We start from the raw sequence: 13004 nt of genomic DNA, 5'->3' as shown, positions 1-13004 counted from the left end.
ACATTGGAGATCTCACCCCAAGGGCCTCATGAAGACCCCAAGCCCAGCAGCCAACAGCCCCGAGCTAGAGCTATCAGACCACTTTATGAAGCAGATTAGAGGAGACCAGAAGGAACGAGAGACCAGGAAACACGTTTCTTGCATTTTAATGTCACTCCCAAGGACAGGTAAAGCTGCTACCAGACAGCATCTGATGAACCAGAGTTCTTTACGTCAAACACCACTCCAGACACAGCTGGCTCCCAGGTGTTTCGGGCGGACATGCAGTTACGCAGTTCTTTTGGGGGAGGGAAAAAAGAACATTAAAGGCACACACACAAAAACATACAGCTGCTGGGAGATCAGCAATGGGATTGGGCCAAGATGGGTCTTCTTAATCCTTGCATACTATTTTCCTGCTACAATCCCCTTGTACCACACACCACCCCTCCCTCACAGCAGGGTGCAGATGAGACAGAAGCAACAAGGTGTTCCTACTGCACGCTTCGCCACAACAACAAGCAACTGAGTCATGCATATAGATTAAAATGCACTTACTATACCTACAGCTTCGTCCTTCTCTACACCACAGATGAGCCATCTAAATCTTTCCCCCTTCTCACCACTCAGGCAACCGTGTGATACTTGGACACAGGTACGAAGAAATTTGCCAGACCATCTCTATGTAATTGCCATAAACATTCTGCAACCATTATCACAGGGAAGACTTATAGAAAACCCCTTTCTGTAGTGGGAGGCTGCCTGCACCGGACGTTCTTTCAGTACATCTATTTCAGTCCATTGGCACAAAAGAAAACCCGGGAAATAGGACCTGGAAACACATGCACAGTGGCGTAGCGTGGGTTGTCAGCACCCGGGGCAAGGCAAGTAATTAGCGCCCCCTAACCCATGGATTTGCGCCCCCTAGCCCTAACCCCCAGATGTTGCGCCCGGTGCGGACGGCACCTCCTGCACCCCCCACGCTACGCCACTGCACATGCATGAGGTTTTTCCTGCATGGTCTCATGTGCCAATGCTACAAACACCACAGTGCAAAAATGCAGGCCATCTTTTGCCAATCTGGCGCTTGCTGGGACTGATGGGAGCTGTTGCCGCAAACATCTGGAGGGCTCCAGGTTGCAGAAAGGTGGCCCAGGCCATGGGGAATCTATGTGGGTTGTTCAAGGGCACCAGTGACGTTGGAGATGAGGATGCACTGAAAATCAATACGTAAGATACCGCAAAAGCCACACGTGCTCCAATATCACTACTTGTCCCAAACCCTCATCAGTGAAGGTCATGGCTGAGGAAGGATTTCAGCATTCACTCCCCACAGCCAAGCCCAATGTCCCATCACTTGGATTGCTTCTGAGCAGCAGCCTCACGCAGAATGCTGTTGCAGAGAGCATCTTCTAACCAGCCATTGCCAAAGCCTCCCGGACTTCCACTTTGATAGATACCAACAAGGGGATGAGAGAATTATGTGTACAAAACATGAGGATGCTTTATGGAGCATGTGAATGGGACCACCTGAAGCCAGGCAACAAACGGGCCTTATTAGATGCTCATCCCACTTTTCATCTTAAGGAACTCAAGGTTCTCTACATTTAACCCTCACAACAGTCCTGTGAGGTCTGTTAAGGGGCAAGGATGGCAACTGGCCAAGGGTTGCCCAATGAGCTTCATGGACAGGCATGGAGTTGAACGCAGACCTCCCAGATTCCTGTACCAGCAATCACATCATATTTGTCGTCCACTGGGAATCTAGTTTTTCCCAGCTGGCCCTGCACCAATGCCTTCTAATAGCCAATAACGGCCCCGAGTTGGCCATTACATTTAGGAGAGGAAGGGGCAGTGCCAGGTTGAATGCCAAGGAAGGGCACAGGAGGCTTGACCTTTGCCTGCTGGCGGATTCCCTACAGGGAATAAGCTTCTGCCAACTAGTTGCATGGAGCCTCTCACTTCGGGGCAGGCCATTCTCTCCCTCCACAACCTTAAAAGTCTGCCTAAGGCACTGTTAAATAGTGGATAGACATAGCAGTAACAGCCCCCCCCCCCCGGAAAAAGCAGGTGATCCTGGGATCAGATGGGGGAGAGAGATTAAGCAAATCATCTCCAGTGGTCAGTCCCAAAATGAGATCTACAGGGGTGCAGACCTGCTTGGACGCACAGCTGTCTGACTTGGAAGCTTCACCTCCCTAATGCCAGGTGGTGAGTAGTCTAGCTGCAGTAAAAAAATCACTTTGTGTGCGCTCAGGGACACTCACTTTTGTCAGTTTCATCTCACCTTACTACCGCACTATTTGCCACTAGGAAAGCTCCAGCAAGATCAGACCCTAATGAAAGCACACACTAGCCTGCAAATCCCACCTGGGGACTCTAAATCCACCTAGATGTGAGAGATGCTTCTCCAGGAACAAACACTCTGCACATGCTCAACAACACTCTCTTCATAAAGACCCTTCAATTTATACCAGATTGAGCCCTGGCGTTAAAATTGGGTTATTGGGGTGGGGGCGTGCTACTAAGCCATGGCTCAAATCAATCTCGGGAAGGGGGCGAAAAGGCGCTGGGCTAGATAGACCACCTTCGCGTCCCCTCTGGGCGAACGAGCTTCACTTGGGCGTGGGGCAGAGACTCAGCCTCGGGGCCACCACGCCCAGCACGAGAAAGACCCAGCCTTCAACCTCAGACCCAATTACATGGGAGTAAACATCACTGACCAATAGCACTTTCTTCTGAGCAACCATGCCCAGGATCGCGCCATTGCAAGACCGATCCTTCCACCCTCCGCCCTTAACGGCAGCTATTATTATTATTAATTAAATTTCTACACCGCCCTCCCCCCGAAGATCCCAGCTAGCGTCCCACCTACCTCTCCGCACAGGTGCCCGCAGGGAGCCGCGGGTGCGTGCCTCTCCCGGGCACAGTCGTTCAGCCGCTGCGCCCTGGCCAGGGGCTCCGGGCAGAGTTGGGCGCGCACATGCCTTGAGGGGGAGGCGCCGCCCGCGATCTGGCCCCGCGCTCCGGTTGAGCCATGTGCGGCTGGGCGGGAGGCGCCCGATCTCCTCTCCTTCCCTCCTCCCGGATCCGGAGCGGAGAGAGCCAGCCCTTTAGCGCCGCCGCTGCCGCTGCCCCGCGCCTTCCTCTTCTCGGCGCCCGGGGCGCCTCCAGCCGCTGCGCGCTGCGCCGCGCCAGGCGATCCAAAAGGGACACCTCCCCAGCGCCGGCGGCTGTACGCCAAAAGTTGCCATTCTGCGCCTTTTTGAAGCTCAGTTCGCCACGCCGCCGACGGCCGCCAGGCGAGACAGCCCGCCTGCTAGGCACCGTCTACAAATTCGCGCTCTGTTTCACAGAGGGAGAAAGAGGCAAACAAGCGCAGGGATAAGGGATCGCGCCGAGCCTGGTCTTGGAGGCTCCTCCTCGTCCTCTACCGGCTGGAGAGGCCTGCAACCGAAAGAGGCAGGCAGGCAGGCAGACTCAGGAGGGAGAAGCCTCCTCGGTGCTCCTTGGAGCCCTGCCTCCGCCGTCTAGCGCCGGGACCATTGGGAAGGCAGTTAATTAGGAGAGATGCGTGGCTGGGGAAGCCTCTGGGCAAACCGGGATGGGATTTGTGCGCCTAAGCGTAAATCAGAGGAAGCGGAGAAGAGAGCGGTTAGGGGAATTGGGCAGGCAGCCGGCGCAGATAATTGCAAGGGAGGGGGAGGTCGACTGCAGGAACGAGAGAGGAGAACGAGGGGGAGCTGCGTGGGGGTGAGAAAGCCCCCCCTTCCCTTTGTTCTCCCTGGGAAGACAAAAGGGATCTGGCAAAAGCTGGAAGAAGGGAAGGGAACCTCTAGGGGAGGAGAGGGAAGGGAGACCTGGGAGACGAAATCGGACAACAGGCCCCGCGACCCTGGCCTTGGCTTCGTGGGGATTTGGTGCAGAAAAAGGGGCACCATAGAATTGTAAGGGCCCACGATGGCCCTATAGTCCACCCCCCTACAGTGTAGGACTCTTTTGCCCCTTGTGGGTCTCAAACCCATTAGGAGTCTCATGCTCTACGCCTCTACCAACTGAGCTACTTGTTCTTTTAAATCCTGAAATCACTGCCCTGGCCAGGCATTTTTGTGGCTGGGGTGGTTTCCCAAACATCCGCATCTTTGTGGAACCCAGCACTTTGTGGAACGGTTTTTTAAAAATAATGCAACATAGGGGGACCGGCTTTTTGTGCCACATTTAAGTTTGGCCGATCCTGTGAGGGCCAAATGCCACTGAACACACACACACACACTTTCTTGCACACAGGATTACATGCACAACAGCCCTGCACATAACACACATGCAGACTCCTCCACCGCACACACAAACCGGCAAGCGTGCCCTCTATCTCGTCCTAACCCAGTTCCACCCAAAGAGTAGGTGGCAGTGCCGTGCCTGCTGCCCTCACCAAGCCTCTGTGCAAATGGTGATTTGGGAGTTTCAGGAGCTATCTTGAAAACAGTTACAGATAGGTAGCCGTGTTGGTCTGCCATAGTCAAAAAAATTCCTTCCAGTAGCACCTTAAAAACCAACTAAGTTAGTTCTTGGTATGAGCTTTCGTGTGCATGCACACTTCTTCAGGTATTTTTTATTTTATCTTGAAAACGTGTCTGCTTACTCCAGATCCAACAGAACAGATTACATAAACCAGTGTCGTTTTAAGATTGTAAAAGGTGGTGTTTGTTAGAAGCAAATGTGAAATGATGTACATTGGGAGCTGAAAGAATCTAAGGTGGGGCTGAATGGGTGGTAACTAAATAGGAAAGTGATTGTAAGGTCATGGCGAATAGCTGAATGAAAATATCAGCATAAGTTGCAAAGGTGGTAGTTTTGGTGGCCCCACCATAGGGCTGGAAAATGTGCAGAAAAGGGTAATGCAAATGACTAGTGAATCATTTCCTGCTCCACTACAGATGTTCAGCCTATCATCTCAGCAAAGCTGAATATATGCTTGGCAAACCTGCTACTGTAAAGGGTGTGACTACATAACAGACATTTAAAACGTAATTATCACTGGCAGTAATTTTTGCATCTCATTGCCATTCAACTCCCACCTTACTATTTTCTCCTTTATATCCAGCTAGAATTTCATTTCATGCACCTGACAAAGTGGGCTTGAGATCACTAAACCTTATGCCACCATATTTTTTTTACTCTTTAAGGTGCTGCAAGTCGTCCTGTACTGTTTTGCTGAATGCACATGGGGGGGGGCTGGATCAGCTTTGGTTTGGGAAAAGGGGTGTTTGGGACTTCTTAGTTTAGGGAGGGGAGATACAGCTGAGCTGGGACACGGTATACACGGTAGAGAAAGTGGATAGAAGCTTTTCCTGCACCTCTCATAACAATAGTGCTCTGGATCATCTTGTGAAACGGGTTGGCAATAGATTCAGAAGAGACAAGCGGAAGCACTTCTTCACAGAGCGCATCATTAATTCATGCGCTTGCTGCCACAAGAAGCTACTAGCTTAGGCAGCTAGCTGTAAAAGGGCATCTGGAAGATTCATGGGGAATAAGCTTCATTGATGGCTATTAGCCAAGGCAGTTCTGCAGCCATGTTTGGAAGCAGAATGCCACCAAATATGAGTTGCTACAAGCCAACAGCAGGAAAGGCCTATTGCCTCCATCACTCCTTGATGGTGACCCAGAAGCATCTGTCAGAAGACTGAGAGACAGGGTGCTGGATTAGATATAAAGTAATACTTGGACACCTTTCCCAATACAAATCCTGTCTTAAGGGCATATTCTTTTCTGACTGATCATGGACTTAGAGGACTTGGAGTCCCTTGAAGAGCTGGGCAGCAAAAACCAACCCCCAATTTTTCTACAACAACCTGATCCAGCAAAGCTTTCCTTGGGGCACATTGCTCAGATGCAGGGAATCATAGAATGATAGAATCATAGACTTGGAAGGGACCCCAAGGGTCATTTAGTCCAATCCCCTGCAATACAGGAATATCAACTAAAGCATCCATGACAGATGGCCATCCAACCTCTGCTTAAAAATCTCCAAAGAAGGAGAGTCCACAACCTCCCAAAGTAGTCTGTTCTACATTTTTCACAAAAAAGAGCATGTGATTTAATAATGCATTTTCCTTAACTCATATCACTTAATGCTACACCCCCATATTATTTCCCTGCCCCAAAATCTATTTGGAAACCAGTTGAGATGGGTTTGCATACTGGGTCCATCAAGCACAGCGAAAAGCTTTTTAGACCTCAGAAGTGGAAGGAAGAGATTCCTTTCTGCTGTGACATGAAGCAAAAAGCTGTTTATTTTTTAATTTTTTAATGGTAATCAGGAATGGATGGATCAGCAGCCTGGAAGCCAAGAAGTAAATGCAAGTGAATTCACCTGAGTGGTTGTGTTATGTGGAACTAATTATGGGCACAGATTTCAAGATTTCTCTGCCCTAGGAGACATGAGAAGAACGGGCTGCATTTTAAGTGCATTTAAGTCAGCGTCCTTTTCTAAAAGGTTTGTGTGGGATTGGTTTCATTTCCTGATCTATCTTTTCCAGGCAGTCTTGTTACAGGGGAGAAGATTTGTCCTAATGGGAACTGCTGAATGGTGTTTAAAGGAAGCATCCCAGATTAGGTGTTACTTTAATTCACAGGAGACTCCGCTTTGATGAGTTAAGTGTGTGCCCGTAGAGAGAGACAGAGAATAGAAATTGCCCTTCTGTCAAATTGGGTTTCGCTATTACATCAAGGTGAGATCAATGGAAGATATGTGTGACTGTAATGTGGTGCTGAAATCAATGTTTCCCCCTCCCATCAGTCTGGAGAATATCTGTTTTCTCAACCTTTTGGCCAAGTGAAAACATTCACTATGTTAATTACAATGTCAGGGATGAGACACCTCAGCCCCAGGGGCATATGTGGTCCTTGAGGCATTTTTAACTGGCCCTCACACACCTTGGACCACACCGCACTGCAGCCCTGCTTTACATTTTCCCTCAATATTTTCTTTGAGCACTGATAATGTGTCTTGCTTGCCTGGATGAAGAATGGAGAGGGATGTACGAATGAAGAAACTAACCTGCTGTAAAATGTAAAATATAAACAAAGGAAAGGAAGAGAGTTCATATTTAGTGTTCTGTTACTTTTGTCTCTGGCCAAGACTCCCTCCGGCATGTGGCCCTCGATTTGGAAAAAGTTCTCTGCCTCATACTAGACTTATAAGGCACAGTGAGAAGTTCACCTGTGCAAGCCCTAGAGAAATGAAGGGCTACACCAGTGTAAGTCCTTCATCCTGGTTCACTGCAGCCAAGGCCAGTGTAAATCCCAAGAAAAGGGCATTTCAGGGGTGTGTGGGGACCAGGCAAGGGGGACTTATGCGGGATCCTAGCTCTGTTCAGCTCAGGCACATGACCTATGAACCTGGGGAAGCTTAAACCAGCGAAGAAGCATGGAAAAGAGGAGACTGAGAGGAGATATGACAGCCATCTTCAAATACCTCCAGAGCTGGAAGATGGAGCCAGTTTGTTTTCTCCTGCTCTGGAAGGTAGGATTCAAACCAATAGCTTCAAGTTACAAGAAAGGAGATTCCAACTAAACATCAGGAACAAATTTCTGATCGTAAGAGCTATTCGACAATGGATGGTCTTCCTTGGGAGGTGGTGGACTCTCCTTGGAGGCTTTTAAGCAGCGGTTGGGTGGTCATCTGTCATGGATGCTTTAGCGGAGATTTCTGCATTGCACGGGGTCAGACTAGATGCCCCTAGGAACCCCTTCCATTTATGATTCTATGAAAAGTGTGGTGTAAGTCAACACTGTTTTAAGCACTCATTTTCCTTCTGTCACCTTAGCTGGAAGTAGCTCTGCTCCTGAGCAGGGTTTGGATCTGGCATACTTGACGCTGTCTTAAACTGACATAAATTACTCTGGCTTCCCATAGTCAGTATCGCTCCCTTACTGTCCATATTTATCCCTTACTGTCCATACCACTGTCCATATTTATGCTCCTTGTGGGAGCAGCCAACACACCGGAGTCCTGGAGAGAATCGAACATGAGTAAATGAGCACAGTGTGTGTGTCAGGAATGCCTGAGAAAATTCGGCAGAACCCAGTGCAGATCCCCTCTGGGCGCAACAGAATCACATATGCAGTGAGTTCTATGCATAGGGCAGGAGAAAGATGTGCATCATTTATGACTAGTTTTAATGTCAATTCTATAATTAGGAAAGCATTAATAATGGTGTTAATGTCAATTCTATGTTGTGACCATAGTCCTGCACAGCTAAAGTGCACAGTATGGTTACCATATTTAGGCATGAATTTAGAGCACATCCTTTGCACAGTTAAAGCACAGGATTTCTCCCAAAGAGGCATGGGGACTAAAGTTTGTTCAGGGTGCTGGGAGTTTGTTGTTCTGTGAGTGGGAAACTGCAGATCGCAGATTTCTTTGGGGGAAATCAGGTGCTTTAAATGTGCAATGGATGTGCTGTAAATGCATAGTGTGTGCAAAAGTTTATCTTCTATGTACATTTCCACAGGACTATTTTCTTGAGTGTTTGCTTACTGTATTTACCTATTTTCTTGTGTGTTTTCTTACCATATTTAACTATTTTCTTGTGTGTTTGCTTACCAGATTAACTATTTTCTTGCGTGTTTGCTTACCAGTTTTAACACAACTGCTCTGGAATTCGACAGCCTGGACATAATCATTACCTGCTATTGATTGCACATTAAGTGCACAGCTACCTGGGCTAGTTAATGAGCTGATAAACAGTAAACAGCTTCTTGCTAGTTTTCATTAAGTTTTAGAAAATGGTCCCAAGTGCCATTAAACTTCTTTCTCGAGTGTGGTGAAAAATTGCTACATGTTTAGAAATTATTATTAATTACCCTCCCTCACCCTGTGGTCCCGGGGGGGGGGGGTTACAGCCATTAAAACACAGTGTTAAAAACAGTTTAAACAACTCAAACACATAAATAAAGTTGAAACAAAATAAATAAATAAATTCCGTCCAGTAGCACCTTAGAGACCAACTAAGTTAGTTATTGGTGCTAGATGGAATTTTTTTATTTTTTATTTTTTCCGACTACGGCATACCAACACAGCTACCTACCTGTAACATAAATAAAGTGGGTGTTATTATTATTGTCAAGGGCTGATTTAGATCTAGGGAATATTTAACAGGGGCACCACTGTAATAAAATGCAGTTTTAGACACACTCACCCCCCCCCCTTTTATACATATCAGCTTAATGTAGCAATTTAGCAAAAGAAACTAGTTTTAGCGGTGAAAGAAGGAGCCAAGATACCATAGTGAATAAGGAGACTAAAGATATTAGGGATGATAAGTTAAAGGTAAAGGGACCCCTGATCATTAGGTCCAGTCGTGACCGACTCTGGGGTTGCGGTGCTCATCTCGCTTTATTGGCCGAGGGAGTCAGCGTACAGCTTCCGGGTCATGTGGCCAGCATGACTAAGCCGCTTCTGGCGAACCAGAGCAGCGCACGGAAACGCCATTTACCTTCCCGCCGGAGTGGTACCTATTTACCTACTTGCACTTTGACGTGCTTTCGAACTGCTAGGTTGGCAGGAGCTGGGACAGAGCAACGAGAGCTCACCCCATCGCAGGGATTTGAACCGCCGACCTTCTGATCGGCAAGCCCTAGGCTCGGTGGTTTAGACCACAGCGCCACCCGCGTCCATTAGGGATGATAGATGATACTTATGGGCCCAAAAATCACAAAGGAAAAGCCAGAGGTGTTGCTAAACATATAACAGACTCAGGCCACAAATTTGCATATCATTTGACTATGTTGATATGTACGTATAGATACAAATTTGAGTGTGAGCAAATGAAGATGATGGGCTTGCAGCATGCCCAGTGAGCAAATTTTTAAAAATAATATTTACATTCCCCCCCCCAAAAAAAAAGGAGGGGAGACAGGTGGTCTGGTGCCCAGTATAAAAGGCTTGGACCACCCCTTAACAAAAATTATTGAGGCTACAGTAAAAAAAAAAAAAAGGGGGGGGGAGAATATACATGCAAATACGTCAGGTTCTCTGTTACTTCAAGACTCTTTGCCTTCTTCTCCTTCGATTACCTCTGATGCCACTTTGCATACCAGAAAGGAACATGGCTATGTATATTGAACATGACTTCTGAACTAACTCACAGTGTCGCAGAACTATAAGCAAGTACGAAAGCAGGTCAGCTGCAAAAGTCTTGACATTTCTCCTTTCTCAATCTCCCTCCCCTCCGGTCTTGCACTCTTCCCCCTCTCCCCCTCCCTCCCCCTTGCACTGCTCAGGGGGAATTCTTTGGGCGATCCACATTCAGTGCAAATTCCCTGCATCTGGAGGAGAGATAGAAACTCCTGCAGTTTTCTCTCTGCTCCAGCTGCGGAGGCAAAAGCCAGCAGCCATTGCAAAGGAGGGAATGAGTCATCCCCGTGGCGCACCTTCGCTTTTTGCCCGCTCCATTGCCCCTTCACAGGCAGCAGCGAGATGGCATTCGGTGACCTGGTAGATGGGAGGCAGCCCCAGTCAATTTATTGCGCCTGCAAAACATTTTGCATTACAAAACACTCCGGTTGGAAACGTTAAACCGAAACCTATCTTTATACGTTCGTACATACAGAACAGTCCTGGGAGGAAGAGCAGCAGGAATATAAAGATAAACACAGGAACAGTCACCTTTGTCTGGAGAAGCAACGGTTATTTTAACAGCACACAGCTATCAATGAACTTGTAGCTCTGGGGAGAGAAACGAATAAATGGCTTTTATTTACAAGAGTCAGGAGACGCTGTAAAAGTGGGTTTATAACTAGGCTACTAGGTTTAATGCCTAGGTCCTGAAGTATCTCCTTCCAATAAAATAGCAATTGCTTAAATCACTGTTTGTTTCCAAGGTCTGAATCCTACAGGAATACGTAGAAGGAAGGCCTTTCGTATCCTGGAGGCAAAGACCTTATACCCTGCTCACTGAGCTGGAAAACATGGTGAGAAGTGCCTGGCATTTCACTACCTTTGGTCAAACATCCCAGAACATGATTGGCTATGAAATGAGTCTCTTCATGTTATGTCAAGCTTCTGTCCTCCACATTATCTTGGTAACTGGCCAGCCAATTGCTCAGATCCTGCCCTTGTTAGCATCCCGACTTCTGCTGCTTTTGCTGTCCTACATATTGCCTCTTTGGATTTTGATCTTGCACCTAGTCAGAGCATTTGTCCCTCTCGCTCAGTACAGTTGACACTAACTGGCAGCTGCCCTCCAGGGAGGAGGAGGAGGAAGAGGATGCTCAGTGGGGAGAGCACGAGACTCTTATCTCACAGTCGTGGGTTTGAGCCAATTTTGGGCACAAGATTCATGCATTGCTGGGGGTTGGACTTGATGGTGCTGACCTTTAAAGCCCTAAATGGCATTAGTCCAGTATATCTGAAGGAGCATCTCCATCCCCATCATTCAGCCCGGACACTGAAGTCCAGTGCCGAGGGCCTTCTGGCGGTTCCCTCGCTGTGAGAAGCCAAGTTACAGGGAACCAGGCAGAGGGCCTTCTCGGTAGTGGCACCCGCCCTGTGGAACACCCTCCCACCAGATGTCAAAGAGAAAAACAACTGCCAGACTTTTAGAAGACATCTGAAGGCAGCCCTGTTTAGGGACGCTTTTAATGTTTAATAGATTATTGTATTTTAATATTCTGTTGGAAGCCGCCCAGAGTGGCTGGGGCAACCCAGCCAGATGGATGGGGTTTAAATTAATTATTATTATTATTATTATTATTATTATTATTATTATTATTATTAAGATGACCCTTGTGGTCCCTTCCAGCTCTACAACGCTATGATTCTATGATGATTTAATGCATTTATACCCCATTACCACCCCCCAATGATCTCAGGCTGATGTATATCTTTCTTCCCTTCGTCTTTTAATATCCACAACACCCCGGTGAGGTAGGGTAAGCTGAGAGGTGGCCGCTGACCCAAGGTCAACCCAGTGAGCTTCATGGCTGAGTGGGGAGTTGAACTCTCTTCTCCCAGGTCCTGGTCTCAGCTGTGAACACACATCAGCCGGAGAATTTAATTACCCTGCACAAAGAGAGATCTAGATGGAAGTGTACAGCTCAGAATAAAACTCTGAGTCAGGGCTTCATCAGTCTCACTATCCCTCCTATTTCCCCCCTAGTAATTACAGCTACTTGTTTTACTCTCCTTTTAAAAACATTACTTCTGTTTTTGGTCTCATGCTGTAATTATTCCAGTTAGCAACTATTAGCAACTACTTGCATCAGTGGTGATATACAGAATGCTCCAAATAGTCCTGATACCCTATTTTTGGGATGCGGAACCTCAGACTGAGGAGCCAGATGTGGTCTCTCTTATTTGGCCTCAGAATTTCCCCCTCTCACTTTAGGCCACATCCATCACCGGCCCTGGTTTGTCCCCTGTTCCCCTTGAGAATTTCCGCCTAGCTGTAATGTTCCAGGATATAAGATGGATATGTGAGTGAAGAAACTAACCTACCAAATGTGATAAAAATCACATTTGTGGACTAATTCTAAAAAAGGCTTATTATTGCCCAAGCTTTATGAATCAATAATGTATTGAAGGCGGGTCTTTTAGATTATAATTGCTAGTAGTATTCCCTTTTCCATTAGTAGATTAAAAAACCCCAGCTTGTGCTCATTCTTCCTTTCAGTGGCTTCCACCAGAGCTCAACAGTAAGACTAATGGATTCATGGGCACAATTATTTTTGCCGTCCCTGAAATTACATCAGGGATAGGGAACCTCCCATCAACTCCAGCCAGAGTTGGCCAGAGAGAATGGCAGTTGTAGTTCAGTAGAAGACCACAGGTTCCCCACAAAGAACCACCTGTTGAGAGAGACAGACAGAAACAGAGAGACAGAGAGAGTCACCATATGCTTCTGCTGTCAGCTCCAGAAAATCAACATTTGATATCTAAATTATCATGGATAATTCTTTACTAAATTTACGCTGGGCAAGATTCCAATGCCCTTTCTTCAGTAATATGTACATCAGCAGAA

General features: G+C 47.3%; 1 protein-coding gene across 7 annotated transcripts in view; it reads right to left on the bottom strand.

Annotated features, from left to right (window-relative positions):
- Positions 1 to 10768, bottom strand: part of KCNS1 (potassium voltage-gated channel modifier subfamily S member 1) — an 81395-nt gene extending 70627 nt beyond the window's left edge. For 5 of the 7 annotated variants that reach the window (XM_082226229.1, XM_082226224.1, XM_082226226.1 and 2 more), the window contains exon 1: positions 2855 to 2955. The gene's annotated coding sequence lies outside the window, so the exon portion shown is untranslated. Of the gene's footprint in view, positions 1 to 2854; positions 3292 to 10416 lie in introns of those variants that run through there. The other 2 variants (XM_082226225.1, XM_082226230.1) reach the window with 2 other exon arrangements.
- Positions 10769 to 13004: the final 2236 nt, after the last annotated feature.

This window comes from Podarcis vaucheri (genome assembly GCF_965113315.1).
Source record: "Podarcis vaucheri genome assembly, chromosome: 6".
In the NCBI taxonomy this organism is placed as follows: domain Eukaryota; kingdom Metazoa; phylum Chordata; class Lepidosauria; order Squamata; family Lacertidae; genus Podarcis; species Podarcis vaucheri.
Note: the sequence above shows the minus strand (reverse complement) of the source record. Positions and strands in the feature narration are given on the sequence as shown.